At 43.2% G+C, this 19,020-nt stretch overlaps 2 long non-coding RNA genes across 3 annotated transcripts in view; one reads left to right on the forward strand and one right to left on the reverse strand.

Moving 5' to 3' along the window:
• Window positions 1–5,575: 5,575 nt before the first annotated feature.
• Window positions 5,576–11,431, reverse strand: LOC128323697 (uncharacterized). Its single transcript, XR_008306430.1, has 2 exons — window positions 10,795–11,431; window positions 5,576–5,762 (listed from the first exon to the last, which is right to left on the reverse strand). It is a non-coding gene; the product is annotated as an uncharacterized LOC128323697 (long non-coding RNA).
• LOC128323696 (uncharacterized) overlaps window positions 10,898–19,020 on the forward strand; it is a 37,492-nt gene continuing 29,369 nt past the window's right edge. For both annotated transcript variants that reach the window (XR_008306428.1, XR_008306429.1), the window contains exons 1-5: window positions 10,898–11,046; window positions 13,611–13,868; window positions 15,894–17,628; window positions 17,978–18,021; window positions 18,111–18,273. This is a non-coding gene — a long non-coding RNA (uncharacterized LOC128323696). The remainder of the gene's footprint in view (window positions 11,047–13,610; window positions 13,869–15,893; window positions 17,629–17,977; window positions 18,022–18,110; window positions 18,274–19,020) is intronic.

Genomic DNA, 19,020 nt, shown 5'->3' on the forward strand with positions numbered 1-19,020 from the left:
GCACTAAATGAAAACAATGCAGATGGATGGGGCTGCGGGAGGGGAAGCCAAATGATAAAGGAGGAATGAAAGAAAAAATGGAGGGTGAGGAAAGGAGGACAACAGAAGAAAAACAACAGGAATATGGGAAAAGTTAAAAACAAAGTAAAGTAAGTAAAGTAACGGAGAAGAGACAGACACAGGGCAGATGGACAAAAGAAAGAGCACAGCACAAGGTGGTACACAGACACTAAAGACACACAGTCAAGGGACTCACACAGACACCAGCAAACGAAGCAAGAGTCCAGAGATGATGATCCCACAACTGCAGCCAAAGAGAATTTTCCAGGCAAGAGGCTTGGTTTAAATAGGTTTGAAACTCCCTCCTTTGGGAGCCCCCACCTTTGCACTCCCCCCCCTCCAGCCAACAGGGTGCCAGCTCTCAACAGTGCGACAGCCAACAGCCTACCAGAGTGCAAGAATCATTCTGGCAAATCAAAGGATCAATAGTGCAGCCAATGCAATGCCTGAAAAATAGCCTTACAAAATGGATGCCAGGAGCAAAAGTTGAAAGAAGGAGCCACAAAATGGAGGACACACTATTCAATTAATACAGACCCAATAGAGCCCTATGGCACATCTGAACCGGTTCGAACTGGTTTGTACCAGTTCGGATTGAACCGTTCGGATTCGGTTCGAAATCGAAACGGTTCAGATTCAGTTCGGATTCGGAAGAGCCTGGTCTGGTTCGAATTTGAAACGCCAAACCGGGCCGGTTTGAATTCGAACCGGTTCGCACATCCCTACTATTCAATTAATACAGACCCAATAGAGCCCTATGGCACATCTGAACCTGTTCGAACTGGTTCGAACCGGGTTGGATCAAACCAGTTCGGATTTGGTTCAAATTCGAACCGGTTCGGATTCGGAAGAGCCCGGTCTGGTTCGAATTCGAACCGCCGCACCGGGCCAGTTTGAATTCGAACCAGTTCGCACATCCCTACTCAGGACCTCTTTTTCAAAAGGGTGAGGAAACAGCAGGGCATAACTCTATAGGAATTTCTTGCTTTGTGGGTACATCTGATGAAAACTTCCTCCTGGCTCACCATCCCATCGAAGAGCTGTCCCGTGCTTTGAGCTGGTAGAAGAGTCCTTTCTTGCTGTACACGATTCCTGCCTTTATACAGCAGGAACTGTATACTGTATATAATCTCTTTAGCCAAGAGATTATGCAATTCATTTATCCCATGGAGATGCAAACTTCCACAGAGGAAACATCTGAAAAATTCATGTTTGACTGACAAGTTGTGTTATACTGCAGTCCGTTAAGCAGCTAGTTAGAAAGAAGAAATGACCCAGCAAAAGAGGTACCACCTTTTTATTTGTGATGTGGATTAAAGATAAAGTTGTGCCATCAAGTCAAGTCGCTGTCGACTCCTGGCAACCACAGAGCCCTGTGGTTTTCTGTGGTAGAACACAGCAGGGGTTTACCATTGCCATCTCCCACGTAGTATGAGATGGTGCCTTTCAGCATCTTCCTATATTGCTGTTGCCCGATATTGGTGTTTCCCATAGTCTGGGAAACATACCAGCGGGGATTTGAACGAGCAGCCTCTTGCTCCCTAGGCAAGTTACTTCCCTGCTTCACCTAAATGTCATGAAGTTCTACAGGGCTGCAGAGAAATGACCTGAGACCTGGGGCAAAACATAAGTCCTGGTTCTCGTAACCATTAAAATTGGGGTTGGAGTTGGGCTACCATGATTTGCATGATTGTGAGAACCTGTGCTTTCCGCTCCAGCCCAAGTTGCTCCCAGGATGACCACCTAGCTTTTGTACCCAGATTTTTACCAAGGGTGGATGAGAGTAGAGCCTTCCTGCCCTGATCCTTTGGTCATGAGAACCATCCTCCTGGAGAACCATCACCCACATCATCCACACCCAGCATGCCCTCACCCACATGGCAACCATAGAGGGCTATGCTTACAGTGGTCACCATAATAACAGCCCTGCTGAATCAGGCCCAATGCCTATCTAGTCCAGCATCCTGTTATACAAAGTGGCCACCAGATGCCTCTGGGAAGTCCACAGGCAAGAGCTGAGGGCATGCCCTTTCTCCTACTGTTGCTCCCCTGCAACTAGTATTTAGAGGCATCCTGCCTCTTAGGCTGACCTATAGCCCTCAGACTAGTAGCCATTGATAGACCTGTCCTCCATTGATTTATCTAAATCCTTGTTAAAGCAGTCTAGGCTGTTGGCTCTCAGAACATCTTGTGGCAAAGAATTCCATAGGTTAATTATGCATTGTGTGAAGAAGTACTTCCTTTTGTGGGTCCTGAATTACTCACAATCAGTTTCATAGGATGACCCCTGGTTCTAGTGTTATGAGGGGGGGGGAATCTATCCACTTTCTCCACACCATGCATGATTTTATAGACCTCTATCGTGTCTCCCCTCAGTTTTTTAAACTAAACCTCCCCAGGTGTTGTAGCCCTTACCTCATAAGGAAGGTGTTCTAGGCTTCTTATCCTCTTGGTTGTCTCTTCTGCACCTTTTCCAGTTCTACAATGTCCTTCTTAAGATACGGTGACCAGAACTGCACGCTGTACTCCAAATGTGGCCACAACATAGTTTTGTATAAGAGCATTATAATATTAGCATTTTTACTTTCAATCCCCTTCCTAATTATTCCAAGCATGGAATTGGCCTTTTTTATTTTTTACAGCTGCTACACATTGAGTTGACACTTTCAATGAATGGAATACCACAGCCCCAAGATCTGGTCAGTCACCCAGCAGCGTACATGTGAAGTTGGGGATTTTTGCCCAAATATGCATCATTAATCACTTGCAAACATTGAACGGGATTTGCCATTTTATTGCCCACTCCCTCAGTTTGGAGAGACTTTTGGAGCTCCTCACAATCTCTCTTGGATTTCACTACACTAAATAGTTTGGTGTCATCTGCAAATTCGGCCACCTTGCTGCTTACCCCAATTTCTAGATCATTTATGAATAAATTAAAAAGCACCGGCCCCAGTACAGATCCCTGGAGGACCCCACTTCTTACCTCCCTCCATTTAGAGAACTATTCATTTATACCTACCCTCTGTTTCCTGTCCTTCAACCAATAACCATTCCACAATTGAACTTGTCCATTTTCCCCATGACTGGTAAGTTTACTCAAGAGCCTTTAGTGGGGAACTTTGTTGAAAGCTTTTTGAAAGCCCAAGTATACTATGTCAACTGGATCGCCTTTATTTACACATCGTCAATGGATGCAGTAGCCTGCAAATCACACTATGATCCTAAAGCTGGAGCAGCTTTGGCAAGGCTGCATCCTCCTCCTATTCCTTCATGGCCAATGGGAGGGCAATCGTGAAGAAGCCATCATGAGGAAGCCGTGAGGAAGCCATCATGAGGCTTTTTCAGTCTGCTGGCAGCACAAAGCATGCTGGGAAGGCATATGGGCACTTGGAGGACCTTGCATGGAGGAGTGGGGCTTGGAGCTGATGACTGCAACACCGGATTCCTCACAGCCAGATGAAAATGTGTCTGTTGGGTTTGCAGATCAGCAGAGATATTGATCATGTACTGCTTACAGGGTAATATCTCACCTGGGCTCCTACCCACCTCCAAACAGTATTGTGAGCAGCCCTGTTGCCTTGGAGCCCTTCTCTTGCACCCCCTAAAATGTGAACCATATGAACCAATACATGGTCTTGTGGAGCTGCAGGGCAGTTTTCCCTCTTCCCATGCTTCACTTTCTGCACCCTGGTATTGAAATTTTGCTAGTAGTTCACTGCTTAATTACTGGCAAGAAAATAAGAAGAATTTCTTCTTTTCTCGTGCGTGCACCAAGAGTAGTTGTGATCAGACACTGAGGTAGCACAGTAAAGGAGGTAAAGACTATACTGTCCTCTAATGGAACTGCTCTGTGCACTGCTTTCTACACACTGGCACCAACTAGATTGCACCTCAAAGTTTTATGAGAGGAAATTTAAGTTGATACACATAAGCTGTCTCGTGGCTCAAACCTGTCTGTGTGTCAAGGATGTAACATTGTCCTGTTAGTTCTACCTTTTCTCAACACTGGGTGTGATTGAATCATTCAGTTATAGGCAATTACCTGCCCTCAGAGGTGATGCATCCAGAACAGCGATTCAGATAAAATAAATGTTCAGGGAGAGGGTTTGGAAGGATAGTTTTCAGTTTTTACACACTTATGAAGTAAACTTTTTGGGAGTTTGGTGTGCCTCCACTTTAATTCAGGGGATGGGGGAGTGTTTCTTGGTTATGAGACTTGATCTCTAATCTGAGATGATAGATGGAGTATGGAACTTGGACCTGGGAAACCAGGGTTCAAATCCACCTTAGCCATGGGCTTACTAAGTGGCCACATCTTCAAATGAAAGCAATAGCCACTTAAGTGAGAAAGACTTCCTGATATTTTGAACCTACAAACATATTCGGTCGTCCAAAAGCCTTCAATTTAAGATAAAGAGTTAAGATGCTTTCATTTTTCACTTGTGCTGGAAGCATGGAAATTGCAAGTTAAGGTGCCCATCTTAACTTCTGCACCATATAAGCAATGTGCCCACACCTTTACCCATGAGTAGACTGTGCAAGACAGTCTCATCTTTACAATAAGACCTTGAAGCCTTGCTCATGATAATAGATATCACCATTACTTATGACTAGACTGGCAACCTTACTCATGAGTAGATGGTGCAGTCTTTCTTGTGAGTAGATCTTACATCTTTACAAGTAGATGCCACACTTGCGTGTAACAAGGGTCTACTCATGAGTAAGACCAATAGCCTACTCGAGTAGGAATGTCCCTTACTCACAATAAACCCCAATGCACTCGTGACTAGGCTACAGCCTTATTCTCAAGTACATCTACAACCTTACTATCAGGAAACTTTGCATCCTTAGGTGATAATAGACCTACCTGCAAGCAAAGCTAGGTCTACTCATAAGGAAGCTTTAGGGGCTACTCACACATATTCCTGAATTCTTAAAAACATTTAAAAGGACATTAAACAAATTATAAGATACGTTATTTGATGGCTAAAAAGATACTCAATGTGTGAACACCTCCTTTTTAAGGATATTTAAACTGTTGTAACTCCGCCATTTTACATCAGATCTGCACCATATTTGAAGACATAGTGTCATTTGTCACTTTGTTGATGTATGCAAATAGTCAGGCAGATTGGATAGACTGTTTCCATTTTGTGCCCAATGAAATGCTCAGGGTTGATAATAGAATGTTGAATCAACCCTCATCTTAACTATACTGGCAGTACTGTGCCAGTATAATGTTGTGCCAAGAAGATTAGTGATGAAGTTCAAATAGAAAGGCTTTTTGCTATCATTAATTTCCATGCTTGCTGTTTTAATTTATTCCAGTTGCTGATAAAATGTTGGCCTTAAGTCCCTGAAGCCCATGGGGGAAGCTTCTTTATTACAACAAGATGCTGTTGTATATTTGCTGCAACTGCCTTAAATAAAGATTCAGGATAAAGGTCAGGCCACTCTTTTTCTTCAGCACAGGGGCCCCTTTGAAGATGAAACCAATAATAAAATAACCAACTTCAATATAAAGGAATTTATTAGTTATTCTACTGGTAGGCTCAGCAGCTTAGACAGTCTCTGGTCCAAATTAAGTCTCCACAGCAGTTACAAGTAGGCAAAAGCAAGTAGCATCCTTTCTTCTTTCTTCATGGTTCTCTATCTGCTAACCAAACTTTCATATCTTCGTTGACCCTGTCTAATTCTCCCTGTCAAAACATATTTTCAGTGGGAGAGAGTTATACATTGGCATCAGTGGGTCACTTATCTTTGGCTAAAGAGTTCTCACAGCCTCTTATGCCATGTTAATGAAAATCTCTAGCACTGTGGCTGGTACATACTTTAAATATATTAGACAGGAGAACAAAAGGAGAAATCCTGTTGAAGAGCCTGGGCAGTATTTTCTTCCAGGGATGGGAAATAAAACACACAAATTTGCTATAATGGTGACAAATAAGCTATGTGAGGGTAAAGGCAGACAAACATGAAGATGAATGTTCCTATGAACATGTTCCTATGAATGGAACATGTTTCCATAGAAACATGTTCCTAAGAATGTTTTATATCATACCCTTCATCCAATGATCTCAGGTAGTGTGCATGGTTGTTCTCCCATGCACTTAAAGCTGGACCATGGGAAGCTGCCTTATGCTGAGTAGTCAGAACTTTTGTCCATCTAGTTCAGTATTATCTGCACTGACTGGCAGAAGCTCTCCAAGGCTCCAGGCAGGAATGCCTCCCAGATCTACCTGGAGGAGTCAGGGATTGAAATTGGGAATTTCTGCATTCAAAGCAGATGATCTGCCACTGAGCTATCCTGGGAGGAAGTTACACTGAAAAATAGTGACTGGCCCAAGGTGCACAGGGATGTGAACCTAAGTCTCCTTGGTCCTAATCTTTTAAGCACACCACCACATTGGCTCTGTACTGGCAATATAAGCCACATCTTTAGACATGGCACATTTAATTTTTTGTAATAGATAAATGCTCTAAGCGTAATCATTCCATTAACTTGAGGAGGGGTAGATTCCATTGTTTAACATGTAGAAGGCCCCAACATCAATCACTGGCATCTCTAAGTAAGGCTGGGAAGACCCCTGTCTGGGGAGCTGCTGCCAGTAAGTGTGTGGACAATACTGAGACCAATGGTCTGTACCAGTATACAGAAGCTGCATATATTCATTAGGATGAGAAAAAAAGGAAACTGTGGGCTTAAAAGGCTGAGATATCACGTTATTTGACTGTATTAGTAAAAAGTAGAATTACTGTGAAACTGTCTTTCCAGTCAGGTGAGAGAATCTGCAGTCCCATAGACTTATGGAAATTTTGCCAGAAGCCAGAAATGAGCATGTTTGTTTGCATATAGGTATAGTTGTGCTGTCGAGTCGGTGTCGACTCCTGGTGACCACAGAGTCATGTGGTTGTCTTTGGTAGAATACAGGAGGGCTTTACAATTGCCATCTCCCGCACAGTATGAGATGATGCCTTTCAGCATCTTCCTATATTGCTGGTGCCCCACATAGGTATTTCCCATAGTCTAGGAAACATACCAATGCTTAATTTTTTTTCCTTTTAAAATGTTGTAAGGATCCAAAAGCCTGCGCAAATCCTGTCATGTTTGTAAGAATGGCAGTTGGCATTAGAGGGCTGAGAAGAAAGCTGGACATCCCTGCTGCCCCTGCTAACTGGGCAAAGAGACAACTTCTAAAAGTGGCAATTCTTTTTATTTAGCAGGGGGTGAGCCACTGGCCCTATCCACCCCCCAGCACAGTACCCCTCTGTCTACTGTGCTGGATGTCTATCGTACCAGCAACTGTGACTGTTGCTGATGTCTGTTGCTGGTGCCAGTGATTGTTGCTGGTGTATATCGTACCAGCAACAGTCACAATCTCATTAGATTGTGAGCCCTTTGGGGACAGGAATCCATCTTTATTTATTTATCATTTCTCTTTGTAAATGGCTTTGGAAATCTTTGTTGAAAAGTGGTATATAAGTATTTGAAGTTTGTAGTCGATAAGGGGGAAACGATAATTTTGGGGATGGTGGAGGAGCTGGTGGGTATTACTTTGGGAGGGGTTTCCAGGAGCAGGAGCTTTAACTATTGGCAGGCCTTTCTGAGACTATATTTCTCTCTCAGTAACGTCAGCTGAAGGCCCAGTATTTCAAGGAGACTTATTGGGCATATCCACACTAACCTCTGCGTTGCATTGTGAACAGGAAATACAACCATTAATGATCAACCTTGCACAGCCAGTGCAGACAGAGCCTGAATATTAACACCATATGCCACTTCAAGCCCAAAGTTACTGTGACCTCTGATACAGTTTGTAGGCATTGCTCTGATTGCTCTAATGCAAAGGAGACCCATGTAGTTGCAGGTCAAAGAGTTAAGTGCCACTTAATCAGGCAACAACTAACGGTGAAATTGTATTGCAATATAAATAATGGCCATTGATTAAATATTATTATTAGATTCTCCCTGAAGCATCTGCTTGACAATTGTCTTTAACTATATGCAGATTAGAATGATTATGAGTATTAATGGAGGAAGTGCTCTCATCTTTTGCTGCACATGTCATTGTAGTTTTTTGTTTTCCTCAGACCAGTACACAACTTGGACTGAAATGGATTTCTAAAATCAATTTAGGGCTAAGCACTTGGCTCAACTGCATTGTGGGCTGCCTAATTTTGAAACCTATGCCTGCTTGAATTTCTAACAATGGCCTATTTTGCTGTCTTGGGAATATAGACTATAGGAAACTTCAAGGCAAATAGTTCTCCATTGATGGCACCCTTTTAAAAAGCATTTAATTATGTCAGCATTGTGATGCTGCTAAGGGCATCTCTCCAATTAGTTATCTGCCGGGGTTGGGAGGTTGCAATCATTTCTCCAGTAGGAGGGGAAGCTAGATGAAAGGGCTTTGTCACTGCATATGCTCACATTAGAGTCAGAGTAATTACCAGCCGTCTTCCAATTTGAAAGGGCTTAGAAGGGTCACCACTTCTCTGAAGAAACCCTTCTGTCCCATTTCATAGTATACTATCTTCCTTTTTTCTTTTTAATGTGATATAAATTTTATCCACCACCTGAACCCTTCTGGGTTCTGCCCCTCTCCAGCACAAGGAAGAAAATCAGTTCTGCTTATATTAAATGAAATGGGATTCTTTACAGTGGTTTGAAGCCCATTTCTCAGGAACTCTTTAATATAAGCAGAACCAATTTCCTTCCTTGTGCTGGAGAGGGGCGGAACCGATGCTTTACAGTGGTTTAGCCACCTAATGGCATAGTGAGGAAATGGCTTGATTATTAAGCCAGAGGTTGCTGGTTCGAATCCCCACTGGTATGCAGCAGTGATATAGGAAGATGCTGAAAGGCATTGTCTCAAACTGTGCAGGAGGAGGCAATGGTAAACCCCTCCTGTATTCTACCAAAGAAAACCACAGGGCTCTGTGGTTGCAAGGAGTCGACACTGACTCGATAGCACACTTTACCTTTACAGTGGTTTGCCTGTCTGTCTGTCAAATGAGTGACTTCCCTGGCACATCCAAATATTCTTTGTTATATATTTATGATTCATTAGTTTGGTTTTTTAAAAAGCATTGTATTTTAAAAGCATCTATTGTAGCTTTTATCTGTCATAATAACTATAGTAATTTTATCGGCATCGCCTCTCCTCCCCGTCTTTTCTTAAGTGAAATGTTAAGGGTTTGTACCTTTGGCATGCGTAAGCCCATTTAATGGTTTATAATAATACTGAGTTGCCTGTGGGTAGAACCAGTGAGTTGGGCGAAGATATAGGTGCTCCTGAGCAATAATCACAGAAAGTCTATAATACATTGGCAATCGGAAGCCACCTTCTGGCATGGCACTTTTTACAATAGGCCAAAAATAAAACCAGCTTCAGGACTTCAGGACGGGCTGGGCAAGAGACTATAAGTGAGCTGACATAATCAGAAAGAGTTCCATCAGATGGTTTATGGAAGCAAGCCAAGGTAGATATCAAATTACTATTGAAAAACACAACCTACATGATGTAACTAAAGTGCAGCATTAGTACTCTCAACATTAATGTCATGCTTTATTATTTATATCCCCTGCTAACTGAGCAAAGAGGCACCTTTCTGAAGTGGTGATTCTCTTTATTTAGCGGGGGGAGTGGGGGAAGGAACTGGCCCTATCCATCCCCAGCACAGCACCCCTCCAGTGACTGTTGCTGGTGTCTGTGTTATGTGTCGTTTTAAGACTGTGAGCCCTTCAGGGACAGGGAGGTGTTTTATTTATTTATATCAATGTAAACCGCTCTGGGAACTTTTGTTGAAAAGTGGTATATAAATATTTGTCGTCTCCGTATCCCACTTTTCTTTCAAGAAGTTCAGGGTGGCATAAATGGGCCTCCTTTCCCCAGTCTTGTCCTCTTAGCAACCTTGTAAAGTAGGTTAGGCTGATGATGACTAGCCTAAGGTCGCCACCAGAATTCCATGGCTGAGTGGGGATTTGAATTAAGATATTGCTAAGCCTAGTCCAAAATTCTGCTATACCATTCTGGCTCTCAAGTTACACTGTGCTACTTAGGACTACAGGAAAAAGTAAATAGCATGTGATACTTTTGTTTGAAGATTTTATCCAACTTCTACAGACATCCTCAGTGGCCTCCCTGCCAGCCTCACCATCTGCCCCATCTTGCCATTCTCTAAAGCTGGCTCCTATGTCAAAACTCTACTACCCTTTTCCAGAGACTGCAGCCCGACTCAGACACAATGGGGAACTGGAGGCAGAGCAGCTAGAGGTCCCCAGACCTGAACATCCAAATGCGGGAAACTGCAGTTCATACCCTAATTGCCAATAATGAGGGAGGCTCGGCAGTCGTGCACGTGGGACAGGGTCTTCTCTGTTGCTACCCCCAGACTCTGGAATGTTTTCCCAGTGGCTATTTGCTCCTCGGTCTCCATCACAGCTTTTAGAAAGCATGTGAAGACTTAGCTTTTTACCCAGGCTTTTATGTGATTGTCTCCTCTGCTGCTTCTTTGTATTTTGTATGGTTATTTTATGCATTTTTAAAATCTTTTTAGTTAGAGCTCTGTTTTTATTTTTTAGCTTAATGTTTTAATTGTATAATTTTTATAGCCTTGTTTTAATTTTTCTATGTGAACCGCCTTCGGATTGTTTTAATGAAAGGCGGTATACAAATTCATCAATCAATCAATCAATCAATCAATCATTCAATCCAAGGGTTCACTCACCAGACTGCAATTTAAACCCTTGGTTTGATGTGAGGTTCTCTGCCTGGGCCTCTGGTTTGTGTCTGACTTCATTACGTTCAAATTCAGTAATGAAAACAGCCTTTCCTGGGACCTCCTCCCTCTATCCATCCTTATTGGCTGCCGCAATTGTCCATCAATCAAAGGAGGAAGCCAGGCAGCCAGTTCCCCCTCCTCTCTGTAGTCTCACAGACTGCAGAGAGGAGGCCAGCACTTACATCTGAATTCAGACAGGTAACGTGTTGGACCCTCAGTTTTGTGTTATGTCCGAATTTGGCCTGCATTTGCAGCAAGGATTAGGCTAAGGTCATCCTATGGTTTTTTCCATTGTTGCTTTTGATATATGCTGGAATTGATTTTCAAAGAAGTTGGAAGAATAGCAATCAGGCTTCCAGAAGCGACCTCTGATTAATCACAAGAACCATGAATAAGCAATAACAACCACGCTCTATCTTAGGCCTCTCAAATACAATGCATAAAGTGATTCCAATTTATTTCTTATATTCCCATTAGATGGAAGTGGTTGAAAGATTAGTCTTAAAGTGCCATGGCAGAAATACTGGTGGTATAAAGAGAGAACTGTAGCCTGTTTATCAGGCACAGGAGAAATAAAATTGGTTCTGAAGACTCTGCTGGGGGTTAACAACAGGCAGCTATATATGCGCATGGCTGGATTACTTGGATAACAGCCCAGACATTCTGATCATTCTTTTTTTTAAAAAAGGGCGCTGAGCCTCTTTAAAGAGGGGGGCAAGCACCCTGGGTTCCACACATGGGAGGACTCCCCATTCAAAGTATGGTTTGGTGTTTGAAATGATCAGATCATCCTTTTCATTCAAGGCAGTAAAATGATCAGTCCCCAGGATCAAGAGTTATTTGAGTATTTGGGGTTATGACACTGATACAGGATGCAGTGGCTGACATTTTATGCAGTGCTATGCATGCAGTGGAATGAAACATCTGCACAGTTGTTCAAGAGCACTGTTGTGCAAGTGCAAAAATTTCACGAATGGACTTGTGCGATAATGCGGCCATTATATATAAAGGCTGCCCTGTCGCACAGGACTGTGTGATGGAAGCCTAATATCCCCCACTAGCTGGACTGGTGCAGAGCATCTGTGCACTAGTTCTCCCTGCTTCTTTCCCTCTTCTCTGCACTCCTCACATGCTCTGGGCTCCCCCCACCCCTGCTCTGGCCAACCGGTCCCCGCCCCGCACCAATTCGTGCACCTCCTGGAGGTTTTTCACATATGGCTCTATGCCTTGGGGTATCTGAAGAGCGAATCTGCTTTGCAGCAGATTCGAGGACAGATTCGAGGGATGAGATGGACCATTCGCATAGCCATCAGCACCTCCATCAACACCTTCAGAGAAAGCAGAAGCCCCAGAGTTTTTTCCAAAAGCTGCTGGAAATAGAGGATTTTTTTTATACTGGACATAACTCAGGCTAAGCCAGAATTCACATCCTTCCTTCAAAGAAAAACAAAGCTCTGTCTGTCCTGGTCCCTGACAGCCTGCAGGCAGGTCGTGTTAAATCCAGCGAATATGTAGACTGGCACAATCCAAACAGGAGTAGATTTGGGGGGAAAGCCCTGTCTGTAAAACCTCCTGATCTCTTTGTCAACCCTCCTCTCTTGCTTATTAATTAGAATCTTGCTTACTCTAGCCAGTGGAAGAAAGGAATTGACAAAGGGACCAAATGGAGCAGTACGGTGGGTGGTATAATGGCTGCATGATTGTTCAGTGACCCAAAGCTTTTTTAAAAAGACATTATTTCTTCATTGAGGCCTGGACATCCTTACAGGATCTGCACTCCTCATAATTAAAGGCTGCAATCCTATTCACATTTACTGGAAAGGAAGTTCCATTGAACTTGTAGAACTTACTTCCAAATCAACATGCCTCATATTGGACTGCATACCACTTCGGGTGAATGTAGAACTGGCAGTTTGAACAGAGCAATGGATGTATTTTCAGAATTTTCAGCTTCATAATCATCTCTTTCACCTGCAGTACTTTTTGTGTCTTGTCACTGAGAGCTCGTAGGGAGCAATATGAATACAAAAATGGGCTAATCTGGTAGCAAATACCAATGCAATTGGGTAAATGGCTTGAATGAAGAACATGGGTATTGTTTCCCTCTGTTGAATCACTATTCACTCTGCTCACAAAGGAAATAGCATGGTACATTGGACCAGTGAAACCACACCTTCTGTTCTCTGTCATAATGGATGAATGAATTACAAATTGCACTAGGAGAGAACAAATGGTCCTTTCTGCAAATGAAGAGAGTAAACACTGGTGATTTGTCCAGCAGTGGGGAATGATGAGAATAATGGTGCACTGCATTACTTGTCAAGAGGAGAAGGAACACCCTGAACTGGGTTCCCTCTTGCCTGTAGATCTCTCTAAAAAAAAAAGGTTGGAAATAAATGACAAGAAAATGAAAAGCTGGCCTGATATAAAAGAGGTCTGATTCACACGTAGTCTATGGCCAGCCCCAGGAATCCACTTGAAGAGTTGCACCCTTCTGAAATGTAAGCTCTTGATTTCTCCAATAGAAAGATCTAGTGTCAAAATTCCATTATTTTCGGTGGCAAATAGCTTGTCAAAATGAAATACATTTTCCATTCTTATGGTATACTAAATGCAAAAATACCATTTTAGCATTTGAGACCCATATTCTGAAGTATACAATAACTTCTCTGGCTAACTACCTGTACAAGGATCAGTGTCAGACATGGAAATCTCATTACATTGCACTAAGCTAAGCAAACTGATCCACTTTGATTTTTCAGATTCTACGTGGAGCCAGAAAATGATCTGCCGTGATCCCTCTTTGTAAAGGGCTCTCCCGAAGAAGCCATTTTCAGATCTCTAAGATGCTAATGCTTTGAATATGTGCCTAGGCACATCCGAGGTTGTAGCAGTGAGGAGGACCTGTCTTCCTGACCTGAAATTTTGTGACAGCACTGCCTCAGGTTGTCCCAAGGCAGGCACATCACTTCTGGGAGTTGCCAAGGGGCTCTTCTCCTTTTGCCAACACCACTACTAAGGTGCTGTTAGTGGTCACTGTTTTTGTATATGTTTTAAACTTGTTTTATGCTGTTGTTAACTGCCCAGAGATGAAAGTTTGGGGCGGTGTCAAATTTGATAAATCAATAAATAAAAATAAATAAGTCTTCCCAGGAGCTGTAGTCCTCTACTAGGGACATTGGATGGAGGGTGTATATTTCTGGTGGTGAGGAAGAAGGGTTTTGACCCAGCGTGTTACTAGAATGGTGATGCACATTGCTTTGGGACAGATATTAGGATGGTAAGAGCCAGGTAAGGGAATGGCAGTGGCAGGGGGCATAATGTTACATAAGAACAGCCCTGCTGGATGAGGCCCAAGGCCTATCTAGTCCAGCATCCTGTTTCACACAGTGGCCCACCAGATGCCTCTGGGTAGCCCACAGGCAAGGGGTGAGGGCATGCCTTCTCTCTTACTGTTATTTCTCTGCAACTGGCATTGAGTGGCATCATGCCTCCGAAGCTAGAGGTGGCCCACAGCCACCAGACTAGTAACCATTGATAGAACTGTCCTCTATGAATTTGTCTAAGCCCCTTTTAAAGTCATCCAAGCTGGTGGTGGTCATCACCACATCCTCTGGCAATGAATAATTATGCACTGTGTGAATAAGTATTTCCTCGTCAGTCCTATATTTCCTGAACTTCAGTTTCATGGGATGAGCCCTGGTTCTAGTGTTGTGAGAGAAGGAGAAATTTTTCTCTCTGTCCCCCTTCCCATGCATAAATTTATATACCTCTATGATGTCTCCGCATAGTCACCTCTTTTCCAAAGAGCCCCAAATGCTGTAGCCTAGCCTCATAAGGGAGGTGCTCCAGGTCCCTTATAATCTTGGTTGCCCTCTTCTACAACTTTCCCAGCTCTACAATATTCTTCTTTGGTGACCAAAACTGTACATAGTACTCCAGATGTGGCTACACCATAGATTTGTAAAAAGGCATTATAAGATTACCATTTTTATTTTCAATCCCCTTCCTAATGATTCCTAGCATGGAATTGGCCTTCTTCACAGCTGCCACACACTGAGTCAACACTTTCAATGAATTGTCCACCACAACTCCAAGATCTTTGTCCTGATCATTCACTCAGATCTGATCCCATTAGCGTATATGTGAAGTTGCCATTTTTTGCCCCAGTATGAGTCACTTTACACACTTTACACATGTTAAGGACAGCCAGAGTGGTGCAATAGTTAGAGTGTCAAACTAAGGCTTGGGAGACCCAGGTTCTCAAATCCTCAATCAGCCATGAAACCTACTGGGTGACTTTGGCCCAGACATTCTATCGCAGCCTAAACTATTTTTGCAAGGTTTTTGTGAGGATATAATGGCGGGAGGGGAACCATGTATGTTGCCCTGAATTCCTTGAGGAAAGTTTGGATAAAAATGTATTATAATGATATTTATTTAATTTAATCTTATAATACATAATATTATAAATGTATGGTGGAGACAATTAAGTGCTCTATTCTCCTCTGGTCATGGGTCCACATTTTCTAAGTGCCATCCATCTTCAGGGTAAGTCAAGTGGGGCAATTTTTGTTTAGCTTGTTCTTGAGATAAAGGTCCTAGAGATGGTTTTTCATGATGATATCCTATCTTTGCCCTCGCGTTGCAGATGGTGGCCGGCTTGATTGTAAGTGCCTAAGGGACAGGTTGAAAATTGTTTTCATGTACCAGTGTGCCCGGTTGCCCAAACAAACTCAAGGTGAATTGATAGATGCTTTGTAGCTAGGAAAATGGCAGAGCACCAGGCAAGCTAAGAACCTGTGCAAGTTCACTAAGAACATGTGAGAAATATAGGATATTAGGGCCCCTACAAATAAACAGCTTCAGCTATCCCTGTTTCTCTAAATCCCTCCCCTTGCCACTCTGATTGATGTTTTCTCCATCAAGCCTATCAAACCTATTAAGCCTTGGGTGTTTTGGTGAGAATGAGTTTCCACTTTCTGAAAAGTTTACATTGCCAGTTTCTCACTTGCGATCTCTCTCTCTCTCAATCTCAGTTTCAGTCTCTCCTCTCTTAATTGTGGCTGGCTGCAGGAATGGAAACAGAACATGATGCAAACCTGAGTGTCAAAATGGATCACTGCTCCTTCAGGAATGATTTGTGGCTATTGCATTTGGCTCAGATGGGTGTTGAACAGAAATATCCTGCTTGTCGCATTTTAGCATTTGTCACTCTGAAAACAATTGTGCACAAATGTCTTGTACATACGAGTGCCATATATTTGATTATCAGCTTTTGGACAAAGTTGTAGTTGCTGCAATGAGTTACAGGTTTTTATTTTAAAAGTTCATTCCCTTGAGGCTCTTCTCAGTCAACAGAGGTGATCCAGTATGTAGACATTACAGTATATACTTGATCTACAAAGTTTTGTATAATCAAAGACTCCTAAGTAAATCTAATAGACATAGGAGAAGAGTCTGGTAATGGAATGGTATCTGATTAAAGAAAAAGAAGCACAAGTTTGAAATAAATGAATAGTCCATACAAAGGAAGTCGTGGGGTCTCTGAAAGATTTATATTAGACCCAGCGCTATCTGATTTATTCATAAATTATCCTGAGAGAACCATGTGTGCACATGATACCAAGTATGACATCATAAGGCTCTTGAATTTCATAGTTATCTTTATGCATCTGATTGAGTCCCCTGCTAATTGAACAAAGAGGCACCTTTTAAAAGTAGTGATTCTCTTTATTTAGCAAGGGGAGAGCAACCAGCCCTATCCATCCCCAGCACAGCATCCCAACAGTGGCTGTTGCTGGTGTCTACCTTATGTTTCTTTTTTAGATTGTGAGCCCTTTGGGGACAGGGAGCCATTTTAGTTATTTATGTAAACCACTTTGGGAACTTTTGTTGAAAAGTGTTATGTAAATATTTGCCATCGTATTCTTCATATTGAGTGGACTCTAGTCCAGCAAAGCCTATGCCACAAGACTTCAATATTTTTGCTTCAATAGACTTATATACAGCTGCCCTTCTAGAAGTTGTTACGATGGAATGCAAATGTTTGGGCAGATGCATACTGTAAGAAGCTTTATTATTTTACTATTATCGTGGGGGGAAATGTTTAAGTCACCCTTTAAATTGTGCCCCCGTCAATCTGAGGTGGACTTTACTCATATGAGGGTCAGTGCAATCTGGTGGGATTCAGAGCTCCAGAGCTGCTCACTTTTAGTGTGTGTACAGTATAATGGGAGCCATCTAATGGCACGGTGGGGAAATGGCTTGACTAGCAAGCCAGAGGTTGCCGGTTCGAATCCCCGCTGGTATGTTTCTCAGATTATGGGAAACACCTATATCAGGGAGCAGTGATAGAGGAAGATGCTGAAAGGCATCATCTCATACTGTGTGGGAGATGGCAGTGGTAAACCCCTCCTGTATTCTACCAAAGACAGCCACAAGGCTCTGTGGTTGCCAGGAGTCGAGTCAAAACTGACTCTTCAGCACACTTTACCTTGACAATATAATGGGGCTGACTGGACAAACTTTGTTTTGAAATGCTAGATTTTAAGGCTTGTTCTAAGCTTTCTTTTCTACTGTAGATTACCCACATCTACTAGCAAGCCCATATTCCAGAATTTTCTAGCAGAAAGAAAAGAAGGAAGATGAAAGGGAACATGAAAAGAAAAAGACAGGGAGAGAGGAGAAGGAAGGAGGGAAGGAAAAAATGAGAAAGGTGAACCATGGAAGACAGAGGGAGCAAGAAAAATGGAAGTGCCTTGTAAAGAATGGGAGAAAGTAAGAGAAGGCACTGATATATTTTTTTGCACAATGCTATGATGATTGAAAGGAAACAGTATTCAACATTATTTCTTGTTTCTTTCTCTCTTTTCCCTCACTATTTCTAAGAAAAAACTATTTCCTTATAGGCCCATAGGCCCAACTGCACAAAAATGTAGTTCCCACTGCATTTTGTGAGTGTGTGTATGTATTGCACAAAATATGTCCAGCTGCCTGTGTTAGAAAAAGCCTTGCTAGACTTGTTTGGCTGTAATTACTTCTTACTGGCTTCACTTCCTGGAGAGCACACTTTGCTTTGTAATTAATTACCTGCTGATCTCTTGGAATTCTTTTTCCTTTTCTTAAGGCTCCACTCCTACTTCAGTAACAGACTGAGCCAGCTTCAGTAAGGTAATGTGAATTTCACCCTTTTCAGTGCAAATTGAAAGTTTCTTTTATTCAAGCCAAAAGGTTGTTCACGTGACCTCTTGTCTGGGCAGGTAAGAGGCTTCTTCAGACGACAGAAGGAGACAAGTTGCTGATCGTGCCCACATGAGCGCCTGGGCGGTGATTGTCAAAGTGCAGACAGGAAGAGGAGAGCATACTCTGAGTTCTCCAAGGACCCAGAATGCAGCACTTGCCTATGCAGTGGAGCAGCTTTAGGTAAAGCAGCCACTCTGCTCCGTGTGGCCACTCATTCCTCCCAGCTCACTGCTGGAAATGGAGGTGGGCCAGGGGGAAACACAGTTACCCAAGGGTGATCGTTCAGACGATTGCCTACCAAAGTAAAACAAACAGCAGGGTTATTTTCCCTCAGTAAAACCCAAGGCTGTTCTCACGCACAACCTAACTCAGACTAGGGATGCCCAGCCTGGGTTAGACCCAGTGAGAACCCGATCCCGGCAGGGCAACGCTGCCTAACCCCGCAGTTTAACCTGGCAGTTAGCCGAGGTTAAGGGAGTGAGCACTCCCTTACCCCAGGCTAACTGCTCGTGTGTTCACTGGTGCTTTGTCTAGCCCCAGCAGACAATGAGATGGGCACCTAGTGTGCCTGGCTCCTGAGGGAATCCCTCAATGCATCATGCATGTTGTGCAGTGCCCTGTGGGATCTCCAGAGGCCAGGATGTGTCATCCCAGCCTCTGGAGCTCAGTACTGCAAACACACAGTGCTGCTCATCTGGAAGTGCAGTTTGTGCTCCTAACAGAAGAACGTGGTCATCTGGTGGTGGTGGGGGGAGTGAGTTTACCAAGCCTTCTCTCCCCCCTCCCCCCGCCACTGCCCCGCCAGCCTGATCACATAAACAACCTTCCTGGGGTACAAAAGGTGGGCTACCCTCTACTGGAGCAACCAGGAGCCCTCTGCTCCTAGCGCTCCAGATGACACGAGCTGCCTAGGGTAACCCAGGCAGC

Source organism: Hemicordylus capensis, chromosome 4, assembly GCF_027244095.1.
Source record: "Hemicordylus capensis ecotype Gifberg chromosome 4, rHemCap1.1.pri, whole genome shotgun sequence".
Lineage (NCBI taxonomy): Eukaryota > Metazoa > Chordata > Lepidosauria > Squamata > Cordylidae > Hemicordylus > Hemicordylus capensis.